This window comes from Nyctereutes procyonoides, unplaced genomic scaffold, assembly GCF_905146905.1.
Source record: "Nyctereutes procyonoides isolate TBG_1078 unplaced genomic scaffold, NYPRO_anot_genome, whole genome shotgun sequence".
NCBI classification, from domain to species: domain Eukaryota; kingdom Metazoa; phylum Chordata; class Mammalia; order Carnivora; family Canidae; genus Nyctereutes; species Nyctereutes procyonoides.
The window spans coordinates 4,504,590-4,529,640 of record NW_026575123.1 but is presented as its reverse complement, the minus strand read 5'-3'; the positions used below and the strand labels follow the sequence as shown (position 1 = coordinate 4,529,640).

General features: G+C 39.3%; 1 protein-coding gene across 1 annotated transcript in view; it reads left to right on the top strand.

Annotated features, from left to right (window-relative positions):
- Positions 1-25,051, top strand: part of GRIN2B (glutamate ionotropic receptor NMDA type subunit 2B) — a 280,635-nt gene that overhangs the window by 149,350 nt on the left and 106,234 nt on the right. The gene's annotated exons all lie outside the window — the stretch shown is intronic.

The following is a 25,051-nucleotide window of genomic DNA, read 5'->3' as shown; positions in this document are numbered from 1 at the left end:
CTGAGCACACAGATGCCATGTGTGTGCTCTGGCTGTGTTATCATGCGATGAAGTGCTCCTTGGATCTAAGCGGTTTTGATTGACATAAAGTTATCAACTAAAAAGTGAATACTTGAGATTTCCTCTTCAAGGGAAAGATCCTGGCAAGCATATTTTTGAGCTAATCAAATTAGACATTTTTAACAATTACGATTCTGTTACTGTGGGAATGATGGTAGAAGGTGAGGAGGGTTTGTCTAAGGCTCCATGGAAAACAGTTCCTGGAAATGATAATGGAAGAACTGAGAGGTATGTGTCCATGAGTCATAAAACATTCATTATACAAATCTTAAAGTGATTATTAGTTGGCAAATCGCTAAGGTTCTGTTATTGCTGAGATTATTCAAATAAAAAAAAAAAACGTCTTGGAGTGTGAATTGACCAGTATTGATTTGTATAGCTAAAGATGCTACCCTTCTTTGGTAGAGGACTTGCATATGGATTTTTCAAGAGGTTTTCAAGGATTCTTCTCAGAGCAAATCTAAACCTCTGCTTTACTTTGAAACTTTTGTGGGTTTTTTTTTTTTTTGAAACATTTGTGTTTTGTCCAGAGAACCATGAACTGAGGTTGTGTTTGAGGATGAATACAGTTCTCCCCTAGATCTTTGAGTGCTGGTCTGGAGGAGAAGCCACAGGAACTGGTAATAGCAGTTCAACATGCAGATTTCAGCTGAGCCATTCTGGGCTTCTTGTGGTATAGGCCAGCCTTCACCAGCAGGACAGACCCTCCACTGTGATCTGGCCTGGATTATGCAGTGGTAGTAAATTCACTTTAGAACAGATTCTGCTGTTGCAGTTGGTGAGATGAACTTTGATGTCTACTAGAAAAAGAACCCTGTGAAGGCAGGGACTGAGTCTGTTTTGTTTGCCTCTGAATTCCTAGAGCTTAACACATAATAGTTTGATAATTAGTTAAGTGAATATTAACTGAATAATGAATTAAAAGGTATTGCAGAGGGAGGCTAGTGGGGTACTGAGCAGAAGCTAAACAGAAGTTTTTACTTCTTTATATTGGCTGGATTTCTAGCCTCCCAATCTTGATTTTATTCTCTAATTTGGTCAGTATCAGGGCAATAAACCATCCTACCCAACCTCATAACAGACTGAGGTACTAACCAGATGCCAGTTTGTAATAATTTCCATTATTAATTATTCCATAACCAATCACTTTCAAAATCACTAGTTTAAAAATATCAACAATCATATGGCTAATGGTTTGACAGTTTGGGAAGGATTCAGCAGGGAGAGCTTATTTTAGCTCCAAGGGGCATCAGTTAGGGTGACCAGAGCTGAAGGATCTAATTTCAAGATGGCACAATCATATAGTTAGTTAACGGGGGATGGCTACTAGATGGGACTCAGTTCTCCTCCACATAGGCCTGTCTGTTTGGCTACTTGGGCTTCCAGAAGGCATGGGTGGCTAGTTACACCTAGAGCAGTGTTACTTTTGTATTGTCTTGGCCAGAACAGGTCCAAGCCAATTTGGGGAAGAGGGGAGAAGTAGACTACTTCTTGAAAGAGGAAGTGCTAAAGAATTTGTGGCCATTTTTAATGGACTTCCAATATTCACTAAAAATATCTATTAGAAAGATTTTCTACTGATTGATTGCTCATTATATTCTCTTCCTTGTAGGAAAGTTCCACAGCTAGCTAAATTACATAGGCCAAGAGCTTACTTGGCTTCCTTAAAATTCCTGTCAATTCCCCCTTCTAAACTCTGGCAAATAAATATACTAGTTCTACTTAGATTGTATATTTATTATGCAGATGATGTTTTAAAAGTCCCAGTGTGCCATCATCTCCCATCCCATCCTCCCCACTCACAGACTGCATATTGTTGCTCTTCAAAGAACTCCTTTTCTATTGACATGCTGGAGTTGTCACTGCCTAGTTTTAAGTAGATTCCTGGTAGACCAGATTCCCTGGTCTAGATAACAGGGGAAGAAGCAAATTATATGGTCTGAGGGGCAGGTGTCACTAAAGTTATGATGTACCTATCTCAATTCCAGTCTCACCTGCCAAATGTATTTGGACAAGAAAAAAAACATTTTATGTCTTTCCAGATGCAATCCTTTACAGTGCTAGGAAAGTCATTGTCAAGTTCATATGGATTGGTTCTTTTATAGGTTTCAAACAGTCAAGTTTCCTTTGTCAATTCAATCTTTCTTCAGAGATTGCTGTGAAACAAGTTTCATATCTTTTTTTGTTTGATTCTTTCTTATACCCTTAGAATGACTTTGGTAAGAGCTCTAGGCTCTGCTTAGTCTTTGACTTAGGAAGCCCAAGTAGCAACCATTTCTAAATTACCTATTAGGCCTAGGCAGTGTAGATGTGTTTCTCTGTATCCCCCATGCCCACCCTCCATAAACATCATCACACGATGGGTATTTGGGGAGAGGGGGCCTCCAAGAGGCCAGCTTACCCAAGGTCTGCATAGTAAGTGCCATCACAGGTGGGACATGAGCTCAGGTCTTCCTAACTCCATAGCCCTAGTAATGTTGTATGCAAGCTCATTTCAACCATGATAGGCTGAATTTTACTGGTTGACTCTCAGAGCCAACTAATCTCCATATCTTGAAGTACTTGGTCCTAACCCAATATAAACCAATTTAATAAGCTATGGTAATGGTTACATATTTTAAAAATTCTTTATTTAAATTCGATTTAGTAAATATATACAGTATTGTTAGTTTCAGGGATAGAATTTAGTGATTCATCAGTTGCATATAGTAACCAGTGCTCATTACATCACATGCCCTCCTTAATGTCCATCACCCAGTTACCCCATCCCCTTCCCCTCCTCCCTTCCAACAACCTTCTGTTTGTTTCCTAGAGTTAAGAGTCTCTTATGGTTTGTCTCCCTCTTTATTTTCATCTTATCTCATTTTTCCTTCCCTTCTTGTATATTCATCTGTTTTGTTTCTTTAATTCCACATAGAATGAAATAATACGCTATTTGTCTTTCTCTGACTTATTTTACTTAGCATAATACTCTCTAGTTCCATCCACATCGTTGCAGATGGCAAGATTTCATTCTTTTTGATGGTTGAGTGATATTCCATTGTGTGTGTGTGTGTCTCATCTTTATCCATTTAATTGTCAATGGACAGTGATTGCTTATTTTTAAGATGATGCATAGATTGAAAGATTGATGGAAGCAAAGGAAAATTGGAGGCAAAAGAAAATTCACCTCTATTCCCACCACTGTAACACAAGTATTTTAATTTTATTCTAGCCTTTGACCTCATGAATACCTGTTTTTATACAATCACCATCATAGCGTACATCCAGTTTTTCATAAGGCTTTTCAAACAATATTGTGATGGATGGGCTTTTCCCCAAGTTTCTGTGTATTACAGTAAATATTTTCATTTGCTATGTAATATGCTGTGCAAATGACCAAGGTAGATCCCTCTTTGGTTTATAAAATATGATTTATACACACACACCACACACACACACGAAAATTTACATGAGTATGAGACGAATACAAAATTTTTTATCACACGTAGAGCTAATACTGTTATATTTTGGATGTTTTCTTCCAGATTTTCAAAATGTTGTAGATATATTTTGTTTTTACAGACACACATATGTCATTTTTATTGTATACAAAAGTGATACTGTGCTCTCAAAACAACTTCAGTTAACATTTGCATGCCTCCACAAAAGGATTTGTTTTCCTGATGCTTTGTTTTTCTACAGGGACTCTCCTTTTGGGGGTTTCATTGTTTTCACAAGGCAGGAATTTGTTGGGAACTAGAGACATTCCTAAATGTAAAATTACGTCCTCCTGCATCAGGCTGTGTCAGTACAGGCAGCATGCACGTGCCTCCATTGGCAGTGTGTATTATGCATTCATTGCCTCATAAACCATGGAACAAGGCTGATAATGAGGTGGAGAGGTGACCTCTGGCTAAACGCTGAAGCTGGAAGAAACCGTCCTGTTCTCTGCAACTTGGTTACATCTGAATAAGGTTCCAGCCTCTCACTTAGAAATGCTACCTACCCACCTACCCGAGAGTGGTCTATTTATCATCCTACGTATGAGATGGAAGAGTGGGGATCCCTGGGTGGCGCAGCGGTTTGGCGCCTGCCTTTGGCCCAGGGCGCGATCCTGGAGACCTGGGATTGAATCCCACGTCGGGCGCCCGGTGCATGGAGCCTGCTTCTCCCTCTGCCTGTGTCTCTGCCTCTCTCTCTCTCTCTGTGTGACTATCATAAAAAAAAAAAGAGAGAGAGATGGAAGAGTGAACCTTACCTGTTATTTTGGTGCATGTTTCAGGGGCACATGTTGAATTGGGAAGGTTAGTTTTCCAACAGGAGTAAATACCATATAACAGCAAAATGCATTTCTTAGAATAAGCATTCTCTGCTTTAATTGTGGAACAATAGAATTGGTAAGGCTTGTTGTCTACGTTCCATATAGTGAAACATTTGTAAAATGTGAAATTCTTTAAATGCACAGGGAAGTACAGAAAAAAACTATCTCATAGACCATGTTTTCACTGCATAGACTTAATGTTCACATAAGCCATATTTGCTTCAGATCTCTTTAAAAGGCAATGCTTCATTGGTGGGTATTTCCTCCCTAAACACAAAAAAACTTTGGGGATAAGGAGCATGGAGGCTGGGCCATCATTCCAGCCTTTCCACTCTAGTGCCTTCTCTCAGAATGTCACTGCCAAAAGAAATGAAGTTCCCTACCCCAAGTGACTACAGCACCCGCAGAAGAGAAAACAAGGGATAGAACAAAAAGAGAGATGACATCAGGTATTGCTCAAAGCTAGTACGATGACAAGGGGGAAAGAGGTAAGATCAGAATATAGGCAGAGCTACATGTTAATTGCACCATCTGTGAGTGTGTCAGAAGCCCTGATAGACTCAATAGACTTTTTTTTCATCACATTCAGAGACAAGCTGCTTCCTGAATTGGATGAATTTTAAGGTTATGGTTACACATTTAAAAAGTGAAAATTGAGGCTCTTCCCATTCTTTCCCTCTCTCCTGAGTTGTGGGAGTAATTCATGGCAACTCAGAATTTACATCTTGGAGCAAACCTGCTCGATGATTCGTCTTCATTGCATGTAGGGGGGAAAATAAGCCTCATCAACCAGGGCCTGATTTTCCAAGAGCCCCATCACTCAGGCACTTATTATCCACTTTGTGAAGTTTCTAGGTCTTTTGCTTTTCACCCTTACCCCTCCTGCTGGGATTTGGTCATTTTGCTTCTTGTTAGGACATCCACCAGCAGGTGTGGAAGAGCAAAGAAAACAGCTAAAGCATTATTAAGTTTTGCTTCATGATAGGAGCTCTGCAAAAACTCGATGGGGGAGAATTTTGAACCCTTTGCCTACAATAAGGTTTGGAGTTATCTGTTGATTCTGGTTACATATGCCCTCCCTGTCTTCCAGTTAGTGCTGATAATGAAGAGTTGACTTGCAGAAAAACAGAATAGAAGGGGACTGCAAAAACAGCCAGAATTGCAGTGAGCCATGACTTAAACATGGTCCTGTAATATGATGCTGTAATGAGAGGGAGCCTGAGTCCATATGAGTTCATTGAAGTATCAAATTGGTGTGCAGTCTTTCTTCTCACTCTGCATAGGTCAGGCACACATTAAAGTAAAAGTTTTCATTTGGGGGTGAGACTGTGTGGTGGAGGCAGATTCTAGAATCACCTAGGGCAACTTTTTCAAATTGTTTGCATGCTATCATTTGGTATCTCTGCATGCTAACATTTGAGAGGAGGTCAGGTTGTAGACTTTGGAAAAATTACTGAGGTCATCCTACAATCTTATCTCTCACCAGGTAAAAGAGATGCTGGTGATTGTGAGAGGGCCTGAGCAAGAATAATGAAAATAGTTAAAAGGCCTCAAAAAAGGGTGAAAGACAGCAGAATTCTCAAATCTAAAGAAAGGCAGACTCCAAGGTAGTTAAATAACTTTTGTCAGACATATCAAAGATTACTTGGGGGGTGCTGGTCCCTCAGGTCATTCTCCATACTCCTGCCAGCATGGTCTTCCAACCTGAAAATGCTTGTGCTGCCCCCCTTCTAGATCTTTATTAAATACCTCAAGCTCTGTTTCCTTCTTGACTCTCCAAGCCTTCCTTCTCCCTCCTCTTCCAATTTGAATAAGAACCAGTCAGTTCATCACTGACTTTGAAGTCCTAAGGAGGTGATAGTTGTAATGAGAAAGGTCATAAATGCAAGGTGTCATAACTTGAGAGTGGCCTGCAGAGCTTAGAGCTGTGCTTTTTTTCTCCCTGTAATGAGAAGGAACAATTGATGCAGTTAAATCCATTACATTTCACATTCTACATCCATCTGCTTGGTTCACAATAGTCTCTTAGATTGTCTTCTAGCATTCAATCACTGTTTCCACTACTGTGTTTCAAATTCACATCGTCTCTCTTATCTAGACTCTGAGCCCCTTAACTTGTCTTCATGCCAAGCATTATTTTTCTTAACAAAAAAATTAATTAGAAAATGTAATTGGATCTACTTATCTGCCTTGTTTCAAAACTTTTCTTGGATACTTATTTATACAGATATAGCATCATGTTCAAGACCTTCATAAATGACCTCAGTCTTTCTTTTTAGGCTTAAATCTTGCCACTGCTTTTCCTGACTACAATGAACTTGTTCCCTTTCCTCCATCCTATCCTGAAGCCATACTGTCATCATTTTTGCAGACATTTGCCTTGGTACATGCTACATACTCTAGGCTCTCTATCCCTCTCTTCTCTTCCAGGTGAACTCCTTATTCTCTTCCAGGTGAACCCAGCTAAACTAGCTCCCCCTTGTAAAGCCATAAGCCCCTTCCCCACACAGCTTCTGTGTGTACTCCTCTGTGCTCTCTCACTTCCTGGTGTTACTGTAGTTGGCATACTGTACGTGTGGGGTCACTTACTGCTATGCTTTGTTCATGAGAGAGGGGACAGTGGCAGCCAGTATTTGGAAAGGCATAGTGGAGGAAAAGGACAGGTGTGTGGAGATGATGCACATTTTATGCAATGGTTTCCCATCTTGAAATATATATGTGTATATATGTATATATTTATAAATATTTATGTGTATATATAACTGTTGGGACACACTCCAAAATACAGATGATTTTATTTCCTTGATAAATGCTTCTTTTTGTCTGTTTTCTCTTTGGAGAATTGAGTGGGGTGTCCCTTGTGAATCTCACTGCAGCTTTTCATGAAACACCAAGCTCCTTGTTCCTTGTCTTTGACATCCCATCAAATCTTCATTATTCTTCAGAGTCCATCACCTCTCAAATTGAAGAAATGCAAAGCCTCAAGCCTACTCAAAGGGGAAAAATGAAAGGCAAAGAGAGGTAAAAAATATATATATAATCTTTTGCTCCACTCATGGAAAGGCTATTTTCACTTTCTCCAGCTCTGGACAAAGGAACAAAAGAAATTTCTCATCTCTTCTCAGAAGAAGGCATTCTTTTTTTTTTTTTTAAGATTTATTTATTTATTTGACAGAGAATGTGTAGGGCCAGGTGCAGAGGGAGAGAGAGAATCTCTAGGAGACTCCCCACTTAGTGTGGAGCCTGACTCCGGGCTTGATTCTCACAACCCTGAGGTTGTGACCTGAACCCGAACCAAGAGTCTGGTGCTTAGCTGACTGAGCCACCCAGGCACCCTAGAAGAGGGTATTCTTTTTTTCCCATGGTAAATCCATGCATACTTGGTACTAGTTTGGGGATTGAAACAGAGGGGAAGAGTGGACATGTGGTCAGCAATATTAATTTTTATATATAAATTTCTGTTTATACTCCCAACTGTAGGAAAGAGCTAGTGTGGTAGGTTAAAAATATATAATTTGAGCATCAGACAAATGTCAATTTTAATTCTCTCCTGTCACTTAGTAGCTCTGTGACTTTGACAAAATGAGTCACCTTTCTGATCCTGAGTTTCCTTATCTGTGATGTGGGATTAAACGGGTAACATATGCAAAATATCTGTAACAGAGTAAGTGCTTGGGAGATGTGATTAACGTCTTTTACTTTTCTCTGTATTCACAGTGCCTGACATGTATTAAGACTAGGTGATCATTTGGTGCATAAACTTGACATGGCTCTTGTCAGATGCCTCACTTAGTAAATTTCACTTTTTTGTAGGCATTAGTTTGAGAAGAGATTCCTCAAATGTTGGGTTGTATAAATCTGAATCCGAAGGATGGTGTTATTAAGAAGTAAAAGAACTGAGTGTTGAGATAAGTGATATCAAGGGATTTTTTTAAATTTCTTGTGATTTTTATGGGAGGGTTATGTGATGCAGGGAATTTCTTGTGATTTTTATGGGAGGGTTATGTGATACAGGTTATGTGATGCAGGCAGCACAAGCATTTTCAGGTTGGGAAACCATTGCAGGGAAGTACCTCTGTGGATTGATGGGGGAGTAAAGAATGATTTTATTTCTCATTCAACATTTAGCTATTTATTTTACTTTAAGACCTAACTATTCTTGCTTACTATCTAAGCCCTTTGGTGTAAACTCTGTTCTCTTTCTCCCTAGTTCACCCCTTCCCCATCTCCCACCAATATTTATACAAGAGTGATTCCAAGAGCATGCTCTCTTAGACAGCAGTAGTTGGTGATCTGTGCTGGTCTCAGATTCATTTTTAAATCCAGAATGGTATTTTTATGGCCAGGGGAGTGCATAAGGGGCAACTCTGCTAGGTTTGATGAATCTACCACTCCTGAGGGTAAGGAGAGGCTTGCTTCTCTACTCTTTGCAAAGAGTAGAGGAGTTCCCAGGGAAGTGGGAGGAAGGAAATTTACTTCATTGGATGGTTTCCATACTTATCTACACAAGAATACCACCAGGGAGGTTTAAAATGCATGTTCTTGGGTTCCATCTCAGGCACATTGAATCCTTGTCCCTGGAGTTGCCCCTAAAATCCATGTATTTAACAGGCTCCCCAGGTGAGCATCAGAGACCCAGCTTGGCCTCTGTATATAAACCTGTGTGGAGGAGCACCATGTAGCGTGCTATCTTGGGGCTCTCTGTGAATGCTGTGGGAAAACACAAAATCTCTGGCAGTCTTGATGGTTCTTATATGTGATGCTCTAAAGTTCAAAAGGAAGGGTTATACATTATTTGCCGGGTAATTGTATATGTCTCAGGAAAAAGATCTTTCTAAGTACCTAATTTCTACAGGGTCATCTTGACTATATTTTTGAATTGGCTTCTCCTTATGTTATAAGGGTCTGTTTCACCAATGGGCAAGTAGCCTATATACCACTGATATAGGAACTTTTTGCACCTATCTTTACATGTCCAATAATATTTTCATTAATGTTGTTTCCCTTCCTTAAGCCATCTGAAAAATGAAAACAAATCTATTCCTCCTGTGCAAATGGCTGAAAGTAAAAAGTTGTGAAAGCAAAGCTAATAGCTATAGGGAAATGATTTGCCTCACTTTTGGCTTTATTGAAGGCTCTTAAGCCTCTTTCCTATCATCCTGAGACCTTCCTGGATGAAATTTTGATTGGGCAGCAGCCACACTTCAGTTGCCTTCTCATTTAACCTGGAGCTTTGGGTATGGTTAGAAAAAGAAATGGGAAGAAGAGTTAAACTCACAAAGATCATTCATCTCCTGTAGTGGATTTGTCCATTGCTGAGTTCTAATCTCCTCTTTCCACCAACACCTACTTACTTGGATCTTGACTTATTTTGGCAGTTCTCTGTGGATGTGATGTGGTTGCCATGGAAATGTTATCTAGCATGCTGCACACTGCTTCATCTTCTCTCCATCTCTTCATTCCTTTCCAGTGTGTGCTTGCGCCCTCACATTCTTTCTGTCTTGTACACCCACCCCTAACCCCTTTTGCAATTGAACACATTGAACACTGCATTTCTTCAAGCTGTTTTGCTCCTCTTCCCCAATCACAGTGAATGTGTTTTAATTTTATATAATCAAAGCAAACTGATAGTGATTGGAAGAGATGGAAGGAAATTGACTCAAATGCTAAATTCCTCTAGGTTATGCTAGAATGCCCAAATATGAGGGAATTCAGCAAGTGTTAATCAAATTAACTTTCCTCTGCTTTCACAGGGATTAAATCTTTGCTGAGGTTCAGAGAGACTTATTAATAATAGCTTTCTGATTTCTACCTGGACTACTGCTTCATGTCCTGGTGTTATCTACACAGGAGAAAATCTGAAGCATCCTCAGCTCTTAATTTCCCATATGTGAAGTATTCACTTTGTATATTATCTGCATTGACCCATAGGCATCTCTGCAGATACTGACATCCTTGGTTATCAAGAGTTGAGCCAAATACACAGAAGATCTTAGTGTGAATATTCAAATATTTCTCTTCTGCTCTTTTCTAAAAAGATTTTCTTTATTTACTGCAGAGAGAGAGAGAAAGAGAGAGAGCAGGGGGAGAGGGAGATAATCTCCAGCAGACTCCACACTGAGCACAGAGCTCAACATGGGGCTCGATCCCACAACCCTAAGATCATGACCTGAGCCAAAACCAAGAGTCAGAAGCTAAACCAACTGAGCCACCCAGGCATTCTCTCTTCTGCTCTTATGTGATGGGATGGATTAGTTGGGAGAGGGAAGAGAGGTGAGGGAGGAATTTTGTAGTTATATGAACATTGAGAAAGAACTTAATCTCCTTCCTGCACTGAAGAGGTTTTAATTTTTCTCAAAAATTGAAAAATACTAGAAAATAGTAACATATCCCCCTTTTGTTTTTCTGCTTTCTTTTTAAAAAACCTTCTCATTTCATTGTTACAGCAAAATGAGTTGGGTTTGGGTGGGGTGGAAGGAGAGAGAGAAGGAATTTTAAGCAGGCTCCATGCCTAGTGTGTGAGCGCCATGTGGGGCTTGATCATACAATCCTAAGATCATAACCCAAGCCAAAATCAAGAGTCATTTGCTTAACCAACTGAGCCACCTAGGCGCCTGACTTTTATTTATTTTTTCTCTGTCCCTAAACTAACAAAATGAATTTACATTGGTAGTGAACTTGCAAATATTATTTTTTACATATGTTCCAGGTTTCCCCAAAGGTTTTATTTTTCAAACTAAATCATTGGTAGCAACCACAATAATAAAACATTTTTATTTCTTTTTCTTTCTTATGGAATAAAATTTGGGCGGATGATGTGATTCTCATGGGCAGATATATATTTTTATGGACAGTATAATGGGGAGAACATTCAAAGGAGGAAAATTTTTAAAGGGCCCATACAAGAATGAAATAAACTCTGCTTTTTGTCTTACTGTTCTCAGAAAATAAAGATTATAGGTATACCTTTTTTAGAACTTTTTTTTAAAATCGATAATCGGAGAGTCACTTTCTTCCACATGAATTTGTACTCAGTATTAGGTGTGTGTGTGTTGTATGCATGACACAGAAGGGGTGGAGGTTGGGGGCTAGGAAGTGAGAACATAGCAGGAGAAATTTTTAAGACTAGTCTTCTGGAAGTTCAAAACAAATCAATAAATACTTATTGAATACTTAACACAAGCAAGGCACTAATTTGGATTCTGCAAAGGATAATAAAAGGACAAGATTTGATTCTAATCTTCTAATAGTGTATTGTCTATCATGAAAAAGAAGGTACAGACACATAAAAAAGCGACAAAAAGGAACATACATGTTAGGTAATGAATGAATGAAATACTGAAATGTAAACTAGCAGCTGGAAAGAGGTGGAGGAGGGAAGAGGAAAGAGGCACCTTGAATGTCTAGAAGGTGTAGAGAGGGGGTAAAATTTGACCTGAGCCCATAAGATTGAAATTTGGATTACTCAATTGAGTAAAAACAGAAAAAGTAGGAAAATGAATGTAATGTTCAGGGGACAGTGAAGATGCTGCTTGGCTTCAGTAAGGATTCATATGGAGGATGAGAGAGCTCCAAACAGATAGATGGGATGGGGCCAGGATGTAGAGAGCCTTGACTGAGAGTGGATTTTTGCTCTGGGTAATGGGAAGCCATTGGAGAGTTTTGAGTAGGTAGTGACATGGTACCAAAAAGTCTAGCAAGATTAAGTTCAAGTGGTATTTGGGGATGGATGATTGATTAAGGCAGAGGGCCCAGGAGGGGACTGGGTGTGATATGTTAAAGGCCTGAGTTAGGATGAAAATTGTGGGGATAGAAAGGAAAGGGCAAATGCAAGATTTTTTTTTTTTTGTAAATACAGGAATATATGGAGATACTAATTGGGCATGGGAAACTAAGGAAGGGAAGCTGTTAGGAACATCTGGGAGGTTTCAAGACTAAAGAAATATTTATATATCAATAGTTAATATTTAATGAGTACCTACTGTGTGTCAGGCACCATTCCAAGTGCTTGGAAAATGCCAGTGAAAGAAGGAAATTATGGAGTCAACTATTTTGAGGGGAAAGAGAAAACAAATCCATCTCTAGCACTGAGAGTTTGTAACAGGAGGACTGAAGTGGAAATGGCCAACAAGAGATAGAAATGAGGAATGTGAAAGAGGTCAGGACCATAGGCATAGAATTGGGACTCATCCACTTACAAGAGTTCGTGTCCTGAGAATGGCTGAAATGAACAGAAATCTTTACTGAATTTCCCAAAAAAAACTTCAAATAAGGGAAAAGATAAACAAAAGCATACTGGAAAGAAGGTAAAGAAGGAGCAAAGTGAATTAAATACTGTGAATACTCTATGTATTTGATTATTCAGATTTTAAGTATGGTTCTGCCTCGCTTACTAAAGATAATTGAGAGGTGATTATAGTTCCAAATAAGTATTTTAATATTTTATTTTAAGTCCAGAGAGATGTTGGATATTCTGTGCCAAAGTAGGATAAACTTTTTCCAGTCTTAACCAAGCGAAATAAATATTCTAGCTCTTGTCGTCTGTCTCCAACAAGAACTCCAAGAATATAGTCCTAAACTTTCATAACTGACTTCTTCCCAGAGTGTGACCTGAGAATTAATTCCTCTATAAGTCCAGTCAAGCTTACTGCTTTGTGGTTTGTCTCCTGTTTTCCTATAAGGCAAATTAATTCCATTTCTTCACTATTTGGGGTTAGTGCTTGTGAAATATGACAGACTGACAGTCCCTGGAGTCTGGAGTTCTCTTATTATTCTATGAATGTATGTCCTGACCAGCAATGTGCCTCCAGTCTTTCTTAAGACTCTAGAGAGACAGTGTGTTTCACTTTCTTCCTGTAGGACTTCCCTCATGAGGCTGGCGTGAGGGAGAATTAAAGGCAACTTATGCTTGGTGGTGGTATAAAAAGTGATTAAGAGCCCAGGCTATGGAGTCCTGGGTTTGGATTCTGGTTTTACCACATTAGAAGTTTAGGACTAATTTGTTTTTCTTTCCCCTGGCCATTGTTTCTCTTGACAACATTATTTTTAGTATGAGGCAGTGGAAGGAATAGGAGTTTTAGAATCAGAATTAAGTGGGATCAACTGCCAGTGCCACCAACCTTGGACCTCCATTATAATGTGATCTATTATTTTATAGCATTGCTGTGAGAATTTAAAATACTGTAGAGCATCCAGGACAGAGCTTGGCATGTACTCAAAAAATAGTAGCATTGTTAGAGGTTTTGTTTTTTAATTGAATGACCAAAACAAAAATACAACCTCCAAGCAATTTCACTTATAGGCTAGACAGCCATGAAATTCATTTACCTTAGGGAGACAAAATACTGAGAATGGAAAGAATATCAGTCAGCTTATTTTGTACATAATGCTAAACTACAGCTGGCATTTTAAAAAAGATTTTATTTATTTATTCATAGAGACAGAGAGAGACAGACAGAGAGAGAGAGAGAGAGAGAGAGAGAGAGAGAGAGAGAGGCAGAGACACACAAACAAAGGGAGAAGCAGGCTCCATGCAGGGAGCCCGACGTGGGACTCAATCCAGGGTCTCCAGGATCACACTCCCGGCTGCAGGCGGCGCTAAACCGCTGCACCACCGGGGCTGCCCTACAGCTGGCATTTTAACTGATTTGACTGGTTCTGAGAATGCAGCTAATAAGAGTAGCCAGATTATTCTATTCTTCATACATGTTGTAAAAATGAAATTATAACAGAGGGGGAGAACTCAAAGCTGTGCCAGAATTTTAACACTATAGGAGTGGTGGTCTCATTGCCAAAAGACAAAGGAACATGGCTTAGACTTGGCTCTGTTAAGTTTGACCTGATATCAGAACATTTAGGTAGGATAGTCCAATCAGGAATATCAGGCTGAAGGTCAGGAAAGATATGGGACCCCTGATGGAGATTTTGGAGGCCTTGGTGTAGAGGTGATTTGCTGATATGATGGCTATCAATGAGTCTTAGAGGGAAAGAGTAGGGGTGAAAAATAGGGAGTTTCAAGTGAAAATGGACAGGAAAGGAGAGAGAATTAGCCTGAGAACTATAAAGAGAGCCAAGAAATTATTCTGTTTTAAACAACAAATAAACAAGGGAAAGGAGAGTTGCTGAAAATTTGGGAGTGTCATCAGTTAAAAGCTGTATAATGTCAAGGAGAATGATGATGAAGCAAAGCCTACTGATTTTATTTTTGTTGACCTTGCTTTGATTATTGATGACCTTGTAAGACTAGTTCCAGTAAGATGATAGAGGCAACAGCCAAAATTGCAAGGGTTAAGGAGCGAAGTCTGATGGGGAAAAAGGGACATCAGGTGTCTATTACTTTTAAAAACACTTCGCAGTAAAAAGAGGTAGAAAATCGAATTACTTTTCAGAGGTTGAAAATAAATCACTTTGTGACCTGCCCTGGTCAACAAAGAGTTAATGGTATAAATGCACAGTAATTTCAGAAGCATTAAAGAGCATGTTTCCATGGAAACATCAACCTACATAGGGAGAGAAAGAGCTAGGATCCCCTGACAAAGAAGGAACAGCAGAGTTCTAGCCCCCACATGGTACAGCAGGGAGAAATGATTACATGTTTCTTTTAGCTTCCCTGTGAAGGATGCATTTGGAGTTCATGGTGCTGTCCTTTTGAGGACAAGCAAAGAGGGAAATAGAATTTGTTTTAAGTAAATTCTTGCCCTCACCTTGCTTCAAATTCTGACTCAAGGGTCAAGCTTATTTAAGAATATTGGAAAAGATTGGGGTGCCTGGGTGGCTCAGCAGTTGAGCATCTGCCTTTGGCTCAGGGCATGCATGATCCTGGGATCTGGGATTGAGTCCCACATCGGGCTCCTTTTAGAAGGCCTGCTTCTCCCTCTGCCTGTGTTTCTGCCTCTCTCTCTGTCTTTCATGAATAAATAAATAAAATCTTAAAAAAAGAATATTGGAAAAGATCAATGGGTGTCTTTAAATAACTAAAAGTAAATAAACAAGTAACTTCGATCTTTCCCTGATCTCTCTATCCTAACCTGGACTAGGGATAGTGGCATAAAGTATTATTATTTATAGTAACACTTGCAAAAACTTTAGAAACATAGGATGTGTGTTTGGCTAGTAACCTTTGAACAGTACTTTGCATTGTGATTTCCGTCTTGGTATATTCTCCTTGAGTAGATAGATGTACATTTCACCTCACCGTTTTCAAGTCCATGAAATCCCTTTCACTACTGCCTGGTATACATTTCCTGCACCTTCAAATTCAACCATACTTTTGGGGATGACTCCTCCCACTCAACTGTAGTCCCAGAAACCCATTCTTCCAGACTGTGCTATGGGAGCCACATTAACAAAGTTGTTAACCAACTTACCTGACAGTTCACTTTCTCCACTCCCGTTTTATATTGAACTTTGCATCTCTTTTGTTCCCCTGGTCTTTCTCTGGATCCTAGACTCAAAAACTCACTTTATTTTCTGTGTGTAAGGGCTTCATCTATGGGGCAGGAGCGGTTTATAATTAGGTTTTCTGAAGACAGAGATGTGTTTTTGAATGTGTCAATAGCCTCCCCTACTGTTTCTGTATCAAATCTGTAGCATGATGTGATTATATGGAGCACTTATCTCCCCTAAAGACATAATTCATCACCCAGGCATCTTGACTCCTCTGTCTGTTTGTAACTGTTGCCTGACCCTGGAATATCCTAGCTCTTTGGCCCTCTTCCCCTCCCATTCAATACAATTGCTTCTAGAAATCTCCATTTGAAGATATCTGCCAGTCATTATTAGGAGACTAAATTATAACTCCTTTATCCATGGATGACAGCTTCTCATAACCTCCACTCTCAATCCCTGTAACTGAAGCCATCTCACTAATTCATTGGTTCACCCTTCTTGCTACCCTTCAGTAGAGCTGTTGGAGGGCGTTGTGAAATTAAGCATAGGGTAGCTACAGAGAGGGTAGGAATTGTTTGTATGGAGGTACTGCCAATGTGTGGATTTATTGACTATCTAAAATGTAAGAGAGAATAGAGAAGGGCTCCAGAGAATAGGGAGGTGAAGAAAGATAAAAAAAAAAAAAGGAAGAGAAAACCCTGCTTATTCTTTTCCTTTGATATCATTCCCAGGTAACTCTGGATTCTTGACCAAAGGCTTCTTGGTTATGTATGCCCAAGGTTTCTTATAATCAGTTTGAAAGTTTACAAGAAGGGATCCCTGGGTGGCACAGCGGTTTGGCGCCTGCCTTTGGCCCAGGGCGCGATCCTGGAGAACCTGGGATCGAATCCCACATCGGGCTTCCGGTGCATGGAGCCTGCTTCTCCCTCTGCCTGTGTCTCTGCCTCTCTCTCTCTCTCTCTCTCTCTCTCTCTCTGTGTGTGTGTGTGTGTGTGTGTGCCTATCATAAATTAAAAAAAAATTAAAAAAAAGAAAGTTTACAAGAAGAAAAAGGTACCTGGTCAAAGTTGAATGTCCTAGAGAAATCTTTGCCAGTCATTGTTTGGCTGGTCTTGGCATAGCACCTGAGTAGCGTTGCCGGCTCATGAGCTAAAATGGATGTCAGAAAGGCAAGCCTTCACCTTAAAATTATTAATAAGCCTAAAGAAGAAATATCGGTGTATTTCTGGGATCAGCTAGCCTTTGACTGTCTTGGTGTTTTCTCTGGGAAGTTCCCAACACTTTGCTTTGATAGCCTCTAGGTCTATATTCCAACATATTGAGTGCCTAATCTAAGGAAGAGGAAAGGGATTATTTTTTTTGTTCAATATCTTTAAAAATAAAAGTGAGTTTAACTTATGCACAGCATGGAAATGTGGTTTCATAAGTTAAAAAATCCAGTGGTAATAACATTATACAGAAGAGTTACTTGATTCCTTCCCACTGGGGCACTCCACTTTCCCAACTGCCTCTAGTACTGCTGGATTTCCTGTAGCACCTGATAATGTCTCACCTATAGCAGAGGTGACTAAAGGTTGTTGTCATGAGGACAAGGAAGAATTTCTTTTCTATCACTGAGTTCTATGCACAGTTCCTTAAATGAGAAAGTTTTGCTGTTCAGCACATTTCATTGACATCAAAAGATTGAACCACTGTATTGTACACCTGAAACTAATAGTACACTGTATGTTAACTAATTGCAATTTAAATAGAAATTTTAAAAATATAATGTGAACCTCAGTGTCGTGATTTGGTATATCTGTTTTCCCTACTATGTATCCAATCTAAGCATTAAACGAAGTGGTGTAGGAATTAAAAAAAAATTCTTTCTTAAAAAAAGGTGGCCTTACCAGTTCCCCAAGGAATATACAAGCAAGAGAGTGCCCCCTACAAAGGAATTTTAAAAAGAGTTTATAGTATTCAAAGCAGGCCTCTGGGAGGTCAGGATGTGGGTCATTTTGAGGAGTCATTTATTCCAGATAAAAATTATGGGCATATAAGCTAATCTTTTGCCTTTCTCAGGGAGTGGGCTGTATATTGAAGTATGATTAAGTGATTCCCCACTACACAAAACCTCACAGGGGTAACTAATCTCAGTAGAAGACAAATGTTCCCAGACCTTCAGAGTTTGGGATATTGTGGGAATGAGAGGAAATGTCCTGAACTGGTGATATTATAGAAAAGCAGAGATTCAGGAGTTGGGAGATTCAGACTTTGAATTTAACATGCCAAAGAGTAGCAGCATCTCTGCAGGTCCTAGGATGTTTTGTTAAACTATGAAAAGTTAGATTGATCAAAAAGTCCCTGAAAACTAACATTCTCTGATATCCAAGCAAGGTAAAAAAAAAAGGCAATAATAATAACAGAAGTAGCTAACACATAGTGTTTACTGGGTGATAGGTGGAGTTCTAAGTCCTAAAAAGTATACTGAATTACTTAATCCTCACAACCACCCTTTGAGGTAATACTGTTTTCATTCACATTTTTTATGGTGAAGAAATGGAGACAGAAGTTAAATAATTTGTGAGATCATACAACTTCAGAACTATCAGATCAAGGACTTGTGCAGACCTCATCTGATCCAGTGTCTTTGCTCCTTAACACTATACTGCAGGGCCTGTTGCTGGTGTTTGGGGTGTGTATGTGTATGTGTGTGTGCATTTAGTACATATCACATTCCTTTCCTCTTTGCTTAACCTCTTCTGTTTCTCCTTTCTCCATTTCCTCTCTACTCATTACAAGCATTTTCAGGCATTGTCCAGGCTTTGTCATTCATTTGAGTGTAGGCTATTTTATGAATGAGGACAAGCTCCTGGGTTTAATCCAAATGGACTCATCTGTCCAGAAGTCCAGAAGAGAACTGTTTCCTGGGTATGGCCTGCACATTGACCTGACTTCATGAAAGGGTACTGCAGGTGGGTAGGCATGAGGTCATCCCATCTCAGGGCAGAGCCACTCACAATGCTCCTTTAAAAAAAAAGATTTTATTTATTCATGAGAGACAGAGAGAGAGAGAGAGAGAGAGAGGCAGAGACATAGGCAGAGGGAGAAGCAGGCTCCCTGCATCAGGGATCCCAGGGCCCTGGGATCATGCCCTGAGCTGAAGGCAGACGCTCAACTACTGAGCCACCCAAGTGCCCCACAATGCTCCTTGACTTAACATCTTTCTGGAGGAAAGTTAATGTTCTCTACCTTCTTATGTTCAAACAAGGATTGTTGGATGGACACCGAGGCTCCTTCCACAGTTTGGCTATTGTGGTCCATCAAAAGATGAACGGATAAAGAAGATGTGGTCTATGTATACAATGGAATATTCCTCAGCCATTAGAAACGACAAATACCCACCATTTGCTTCAACGTGGATGGAACTGGAGGGTCTTATGCTGAGTGAAATAAGTCAATTGGAGAAGGATAAACATTATATGGTCTCATCCATTTGGGGAATATAAAAAACAGTGAAAGGGAATAAAGGGGAAAGGAGAGAAAATGAGTGGGAAATATCAGAGAGGGAGACAGAACATGAGAGACTCCTAACTCTGGGAAACGAACAAGGGGTGGTGGAAAGGGAGGTGGGCAGGGGGTGGGGGTGACTGGATGACGGGCACTGAGGGGGGCACTTGATAGGATGAGCGCTGGGTGTTATGCTATACGTTGGCAAATTGAACTCCAATAAAAAATAATTAATTAATTAAAAAAAAACAAGGATTGTTGGGCAACTTCCAGCAGTGATCCTCTATTTTCTTTCATTTCACATGAAAATACTTCGTAGCATTCAGTCATAAAGCAGAATTTTTTTTCCCTATTAGGGCTAGGGGCCTGAGAAGCCTTTTCATTTTGCAGTGGATGGCTAATTGATACATCACCACTTACCCCTCAAACAAATGCAGCTCAACCCAGACTGTTAAGGGCCCAAGGCATAGTCCTCCCCACCAGCAGGCAAGAGAAGTATATTAAATTTATATCAGTCAGTCCTCAAGATACTTTACTATCTCATTAATTTAACACTGTGGATTTAGAATTTAAATAACTGAGATATGGACTAGCCTGAACCTGAAACTTTTATGATTTGTGAAGAATGGTTTTAAAATAAATTAGTGGTATAAACACTATTTCAGAGAAAATGTTTCATTTACTGGAAGACAAACTATTTTTAATCTTTCTCAAGTAATTATAAATTAATATTACAATGTGCTCTTTAAATTAGTTTTTCCTGAGGTCTCTATTATTATACAGAAATAAGGGAAAAGAACTGCATTCAACAGCTTATTAAACTGGTACTCTTGGGCAGCCCTGGTGGCTCAGAGGTTTAGCGCCACCTGCAGCCCAGGGTGTGATCCTGGAGACCCTGGATCGAGTCCCACGTTGGGCTCTCTGGATGGAGCCTGCTTCTCCCTCTGCCTGTGTCTCTGCCTCTCATTCTCTCTGTGTCTCTATGAATAAATAAATAAAATCTTTTTAAAAACTGGTATTTCTAATCATTTTGTTCAACTGCATGGTCTAATATTTTATATATGACATTATATGTCAAAGGAAACCTTTAAAACTTCTTCAAATTCTTTTTCCTTGAAAAGAAAACCATTGTTGGCAAGACTAAAATAATTCATGTGTCCTGAAGTGATTACCACACAGTTAGGAACTGGTGGGTCTAGGATTTGAACAGAGGTTGTGTGACTACAGCCTCCCTGATCTAAACTACCAGGCTACCCTGCCTGGTGGTGGTGATGCTGGTGTTGGAGTGTGCATGTGGTACATAGTACAATCCTTTCCTCATCAATTATTTGTCTGTTTATCTCTTTTCTACTAGCATTTTGAGACATTGTCTAGATCATCTTTTGCATGTAAGATATCTTACCAATGAGATATTTCTTCTGGGTTTAATCCCAGAGGAACCCATTGGTAAGGCCAGTAGAGAATCATTCCCTGGCCATGGCCTGCCATGTTGACAGTGTTGTACTGGATGGGTCATTTTGAATTCACTTTGATAAACATGAATTTCTATGTTGGGGCTAAGTCAGAAATTTCTATTTAGTTTACCAAGCTTTCACACCAACTGTCTAATTTTTAAATATCTTTGCCTCTTTCCCCCCAATAGTGGTTTCTAATTAGGTAGTTTTTAAATGTTTTAAAGTCCACTATCCCTACTCCTGCGAGAAATGGTTTCCACTATTTCAAGAGTAAATGTACAAGATGGTAGGTACTAAGTGAAATAGTAAAATGGTTAAGAGAGACAAGAGAAAGACTGAAAGATATGTGGTTTTGGCATCCAGCTGATGGAGTGTAATAATGTAATAACCACAGATGAAATAGAGAGCATGTCAGAGGAGCATCCCTGTACTTCCCTCATCAGGTGTCAGATGGTATGAACCAGTCCGCTGTATAGATGAGGGAATTGAAGGCAGTTGAGTGACACACCAGTCTCAGTTACATAGTTACAGAATTTTGGAGTTAGAAATTACAAACATGAGGTCAAGTCTCCTGTCTGAAATTATTTTCCTTTATTGCTTTGCTCTTAATACCTGAAGGATGGAAACTGAGGGCTGTGAAAAATTCCACTGTTTTTGAGGCATGGTGGTGAGTAGGAAGTATGCTGGACCCAGGATGAGGATACCTGAACCCTGTTTCCTGCCCTGTCATCTGATCTTGGTAAAGTCGCAAATCCTTCTGGACTTCATCTGCTTCATCTAGAAATGACAGTATTGGATGAAATGAGAGACTTATCTTTCTTATTACCATATTAACAGATATTAGTAAACAAAGTCTAGTATCTTATAAAAATATGGAGGGCAGAATGAGTATTGCAGTGCCAAGGCACTTGGTTTGCTGGGAAAATTCTGGCAGAGCTCTTCCAGTTGCCTCCCACACAGGGCATACTGCTAAATCATTGCTTTAGGTATCATTGTGGTGCAGTGGATGAGCTCTGAGTGGCATGGCCAAAGTCAAAGAGGCACAAGGGCTTTTTTTTTTACCTCAGATTGACCTCATTAAACCCACTGGAGTATGACTTTGGCCATATAAAGCAAATGTATTGGCTCTAAGCCCTTCAGGATTCTGAGGCTCTTTCTTGACAAGGAGTCAAGCAGGAAATGAGATGCATTTTATTTTATGCAGGCTGTATTAGGGATCTACATAGTTCAGGGCATAACACGTGACATGAGAATGCTAAAATGCACATCTGGGGCTCACAGAATTACCTTCACTTCACTTGGTGATGTAATGAAAAGAACACCGAACTGAAAACTGAAGACTTGAACTCCAGTCTTGAACAGGCAAGTCACCTTGGAAAAGAAGGTAGCATCCTGGAGCCTCTTTTCCCCTTGCTAAAATGAGAGTTCTCAATGGATAGCTTCTAAATTTTCTTCTGGTTCCAACGATTTGAGACTATGTATAATATTAGAACTTTATAAGACACAGTAAGGTTTCTTGTGGGCCCATCTACATCCTAGAGACAAATTAAGCAATATATATATTTATATACCAAATCTTACTGGGGTCTTCCAGGAGACTAGAGTCTTCTAGGAAGAGCTTCTGAATTTGGCTGCCACTTGAGCTAGGCTTTCTGACTGTATACTTGAGGATGATGTGTTTAGAGAAAAACCAAATAGCTGTGGCATCTCTTAATTATAGTTTAATCCTTTACCAAGGATTTACACATGGAAGCTTTGAAGTTTTAATTAATGTTCAAAATTGGCAAAGTGCAACCAGATCCAGAGGTATTTGGATCTTTTCAGCCTCGTGGAAAGTTAAATTGACTAATATGACCATCTGACCTACTTTATCCTCCCTATGTGGAATGCAATCTCCATTCCTCCAATGTATTCCATTGATAATTGGGTCTCGTTAAAATGTAGTTATCATACTTTCACTCAGTGAGGTCCAAAATGAGGCAGGTTTCTTGCCTTTAGATATTCAAATCATGCTAATATGTTCTTTTCCTGAATTGTTCCTATTATATAAGCTTATATCTGTATCCCATTTTCTATAGTCTTTCTATCCGTTATTCCATTTGATCAGCATATCAGGCTTACCTGATAAGCTGGAGGTAGAATAGTTTCCATTTTAAAGAGGAAAAACTGAGGTTCATGTGCCAGAGTCCCATGCCTAGAAGTGATCACAGTCCCAATTATTTTTTTCACTTTTTTGTTACCAGTGAATGGATTACTTTGTTTTGCTATTCAAAGGGCATCCTTGTTCAGGGCAGGTGTATATTTGCAAGCTCCTCACAAATAGCTAAATGTTGGCACATGAGAGGAAATTACTCAGAAAAAAACAGTGTGAATGATTAATCTATATACTGCCGAATGATATGAGAGATTAAAGGATACTTTGGAGAAGAATATTTTGTAGATTGTCATAAAATTTATCAATATTTTTGATAAGTGCAAAATATGTGAGTAGTGCCTATGTAAAAGAAAATGAACCTATACAGCTGGAACAGCGTGAACATCACAGAAAGAGTTTATGAGAAAAATCAGAAGGATGTGGAGCAGGAATAACTAGAAAAATTTAACTATAGAGCAACTACATAACCTATGAGTGTGGTTTATTTTCTGAAAGTTTGAATTTCAAAATTTGTACACCCAATTCAATACTGTCCCCTTCAAAGTAGTCATCTTGAGAAGCCATTCATGCCGCTTATTACTTAAATTATTTTTGGAACTTTTCTTATCATTGCCTTCTTAAATGGACACTTTAAGAAAACATATCTTAATTTAGATAAAGTTAGAATTATTCTAAACCATGTCCAGTGAAAAGGAGGGTACTTAAGCCAGGTAACATTTCTTGCTCTGTCCCTTCCTCCCTTTCTCTTCCTTTCTCCTCCTCCCTTTCTTCCAAAAAAAAAAAAAAGAGAGAGAGAGAAAACCAAAATTGTTTTGCATGTCTCATTAACCTTCTCTGAAGAGTTTCAAGAAGTTATTCTAAGCAATGCAATATTATTGTAATAAGAACATACTTTCCAAGTTAATTACATTGGATGCTTAAATTCTGATTTGTTAGTTTAAAATATTTTGTTTTGTGGCTTTGTAATTCTGTTCCTTGGAATGAATTATATACGGCTTTGGCTGGAGAGTTGAAACTGTAAACTACAGGAGACTTGAATATTATTTTCTAACTAGTGATGGGCTTGAGCAAGCAGCATGGAGCTCAGAGATGAAGGGCAATGCAAGGAATGGAGAAGATGCTATGTGGAGCATTGAGTTGAATTAGGAGTGCTACACTCTTACCAACTGGAAGTGTCCAGGAAGAGCAAGGGATAAGGGGAGAGAACTTGAACTCATGGCATGTGAAAACTACATGAAGGCACTGGGGACAGTAAGCCTGATGTGATATGTGATATGATGGGGTGGTATAGTGAAGATATCATGGGACTAGTAATGTGGCTTAAAATGTTATTTCTTCTCCCAATTACCTGTGGAACATTGGTAAATAATTTGACTTATCTGTACTTGGGTTTCCTTCACCTATCAAGTTAAAATTATAGAACTAAATGAGCTTAAGTTTTCTTCAAAGATTAAAATTTATAAGGTAGACATGATAAATGTCTTCGAATACTTGAAGAACTTTCATGTGGAAGGAAGATTAGACTAAGACTGTATAATGTCTAAGGACGTAACCAGGATCTAGGGATTTTAGAGGAGCAGATTTCAACTTTAAGTTAAAAAAAAGACATCTGTCCAACAGTGAGATGGCTACCTTGAGGGCAGAGGGTGCAATGATAACAAGAAGAGCTGAAAGAGCCAATTTTCTGTTATAGAGGGAAAGCATCAACTGTAAGAGGTGGTGGACTTTTTTATCATCAAGATCTCTTTCAATTCTGAGTCTAAGAATCTCCATTCTTTTGAGATGTTGAGTGTTCTTGATTGCATTTGTGGAGACCATAAGACCAGAGAATGAAAAAGCCTAGGCAGCTCTAGAAATAAGAAGTGGTCTGTGAGGGTTTGGTTCTTGATCTGTAGTCCAGCTTTATAATTGCCTGGAGGATATGCATCTTAGCAACCTTATTGCTTAACCTAACATTACCTGGAAGAATGAAGAGCCTCACAGTGTCATTGAACAAGAGGACTTAAAAGAACCTTGATACCAAGCTGCCTCCTGGTGCATTCTTGTTCTTCCTTGTGTTTAGGAAACTGTTGTCACAAATTCAAAACCCCTTGGAACCCTTGTGGCAATTTGCAAAATACCTCTTTTGCTTATCAGCAGAGACCTGTCTCACAGCAGCGTCAGGCCCAAGGCTCTAGAGTAGCATGTCACGTGAACACCCAG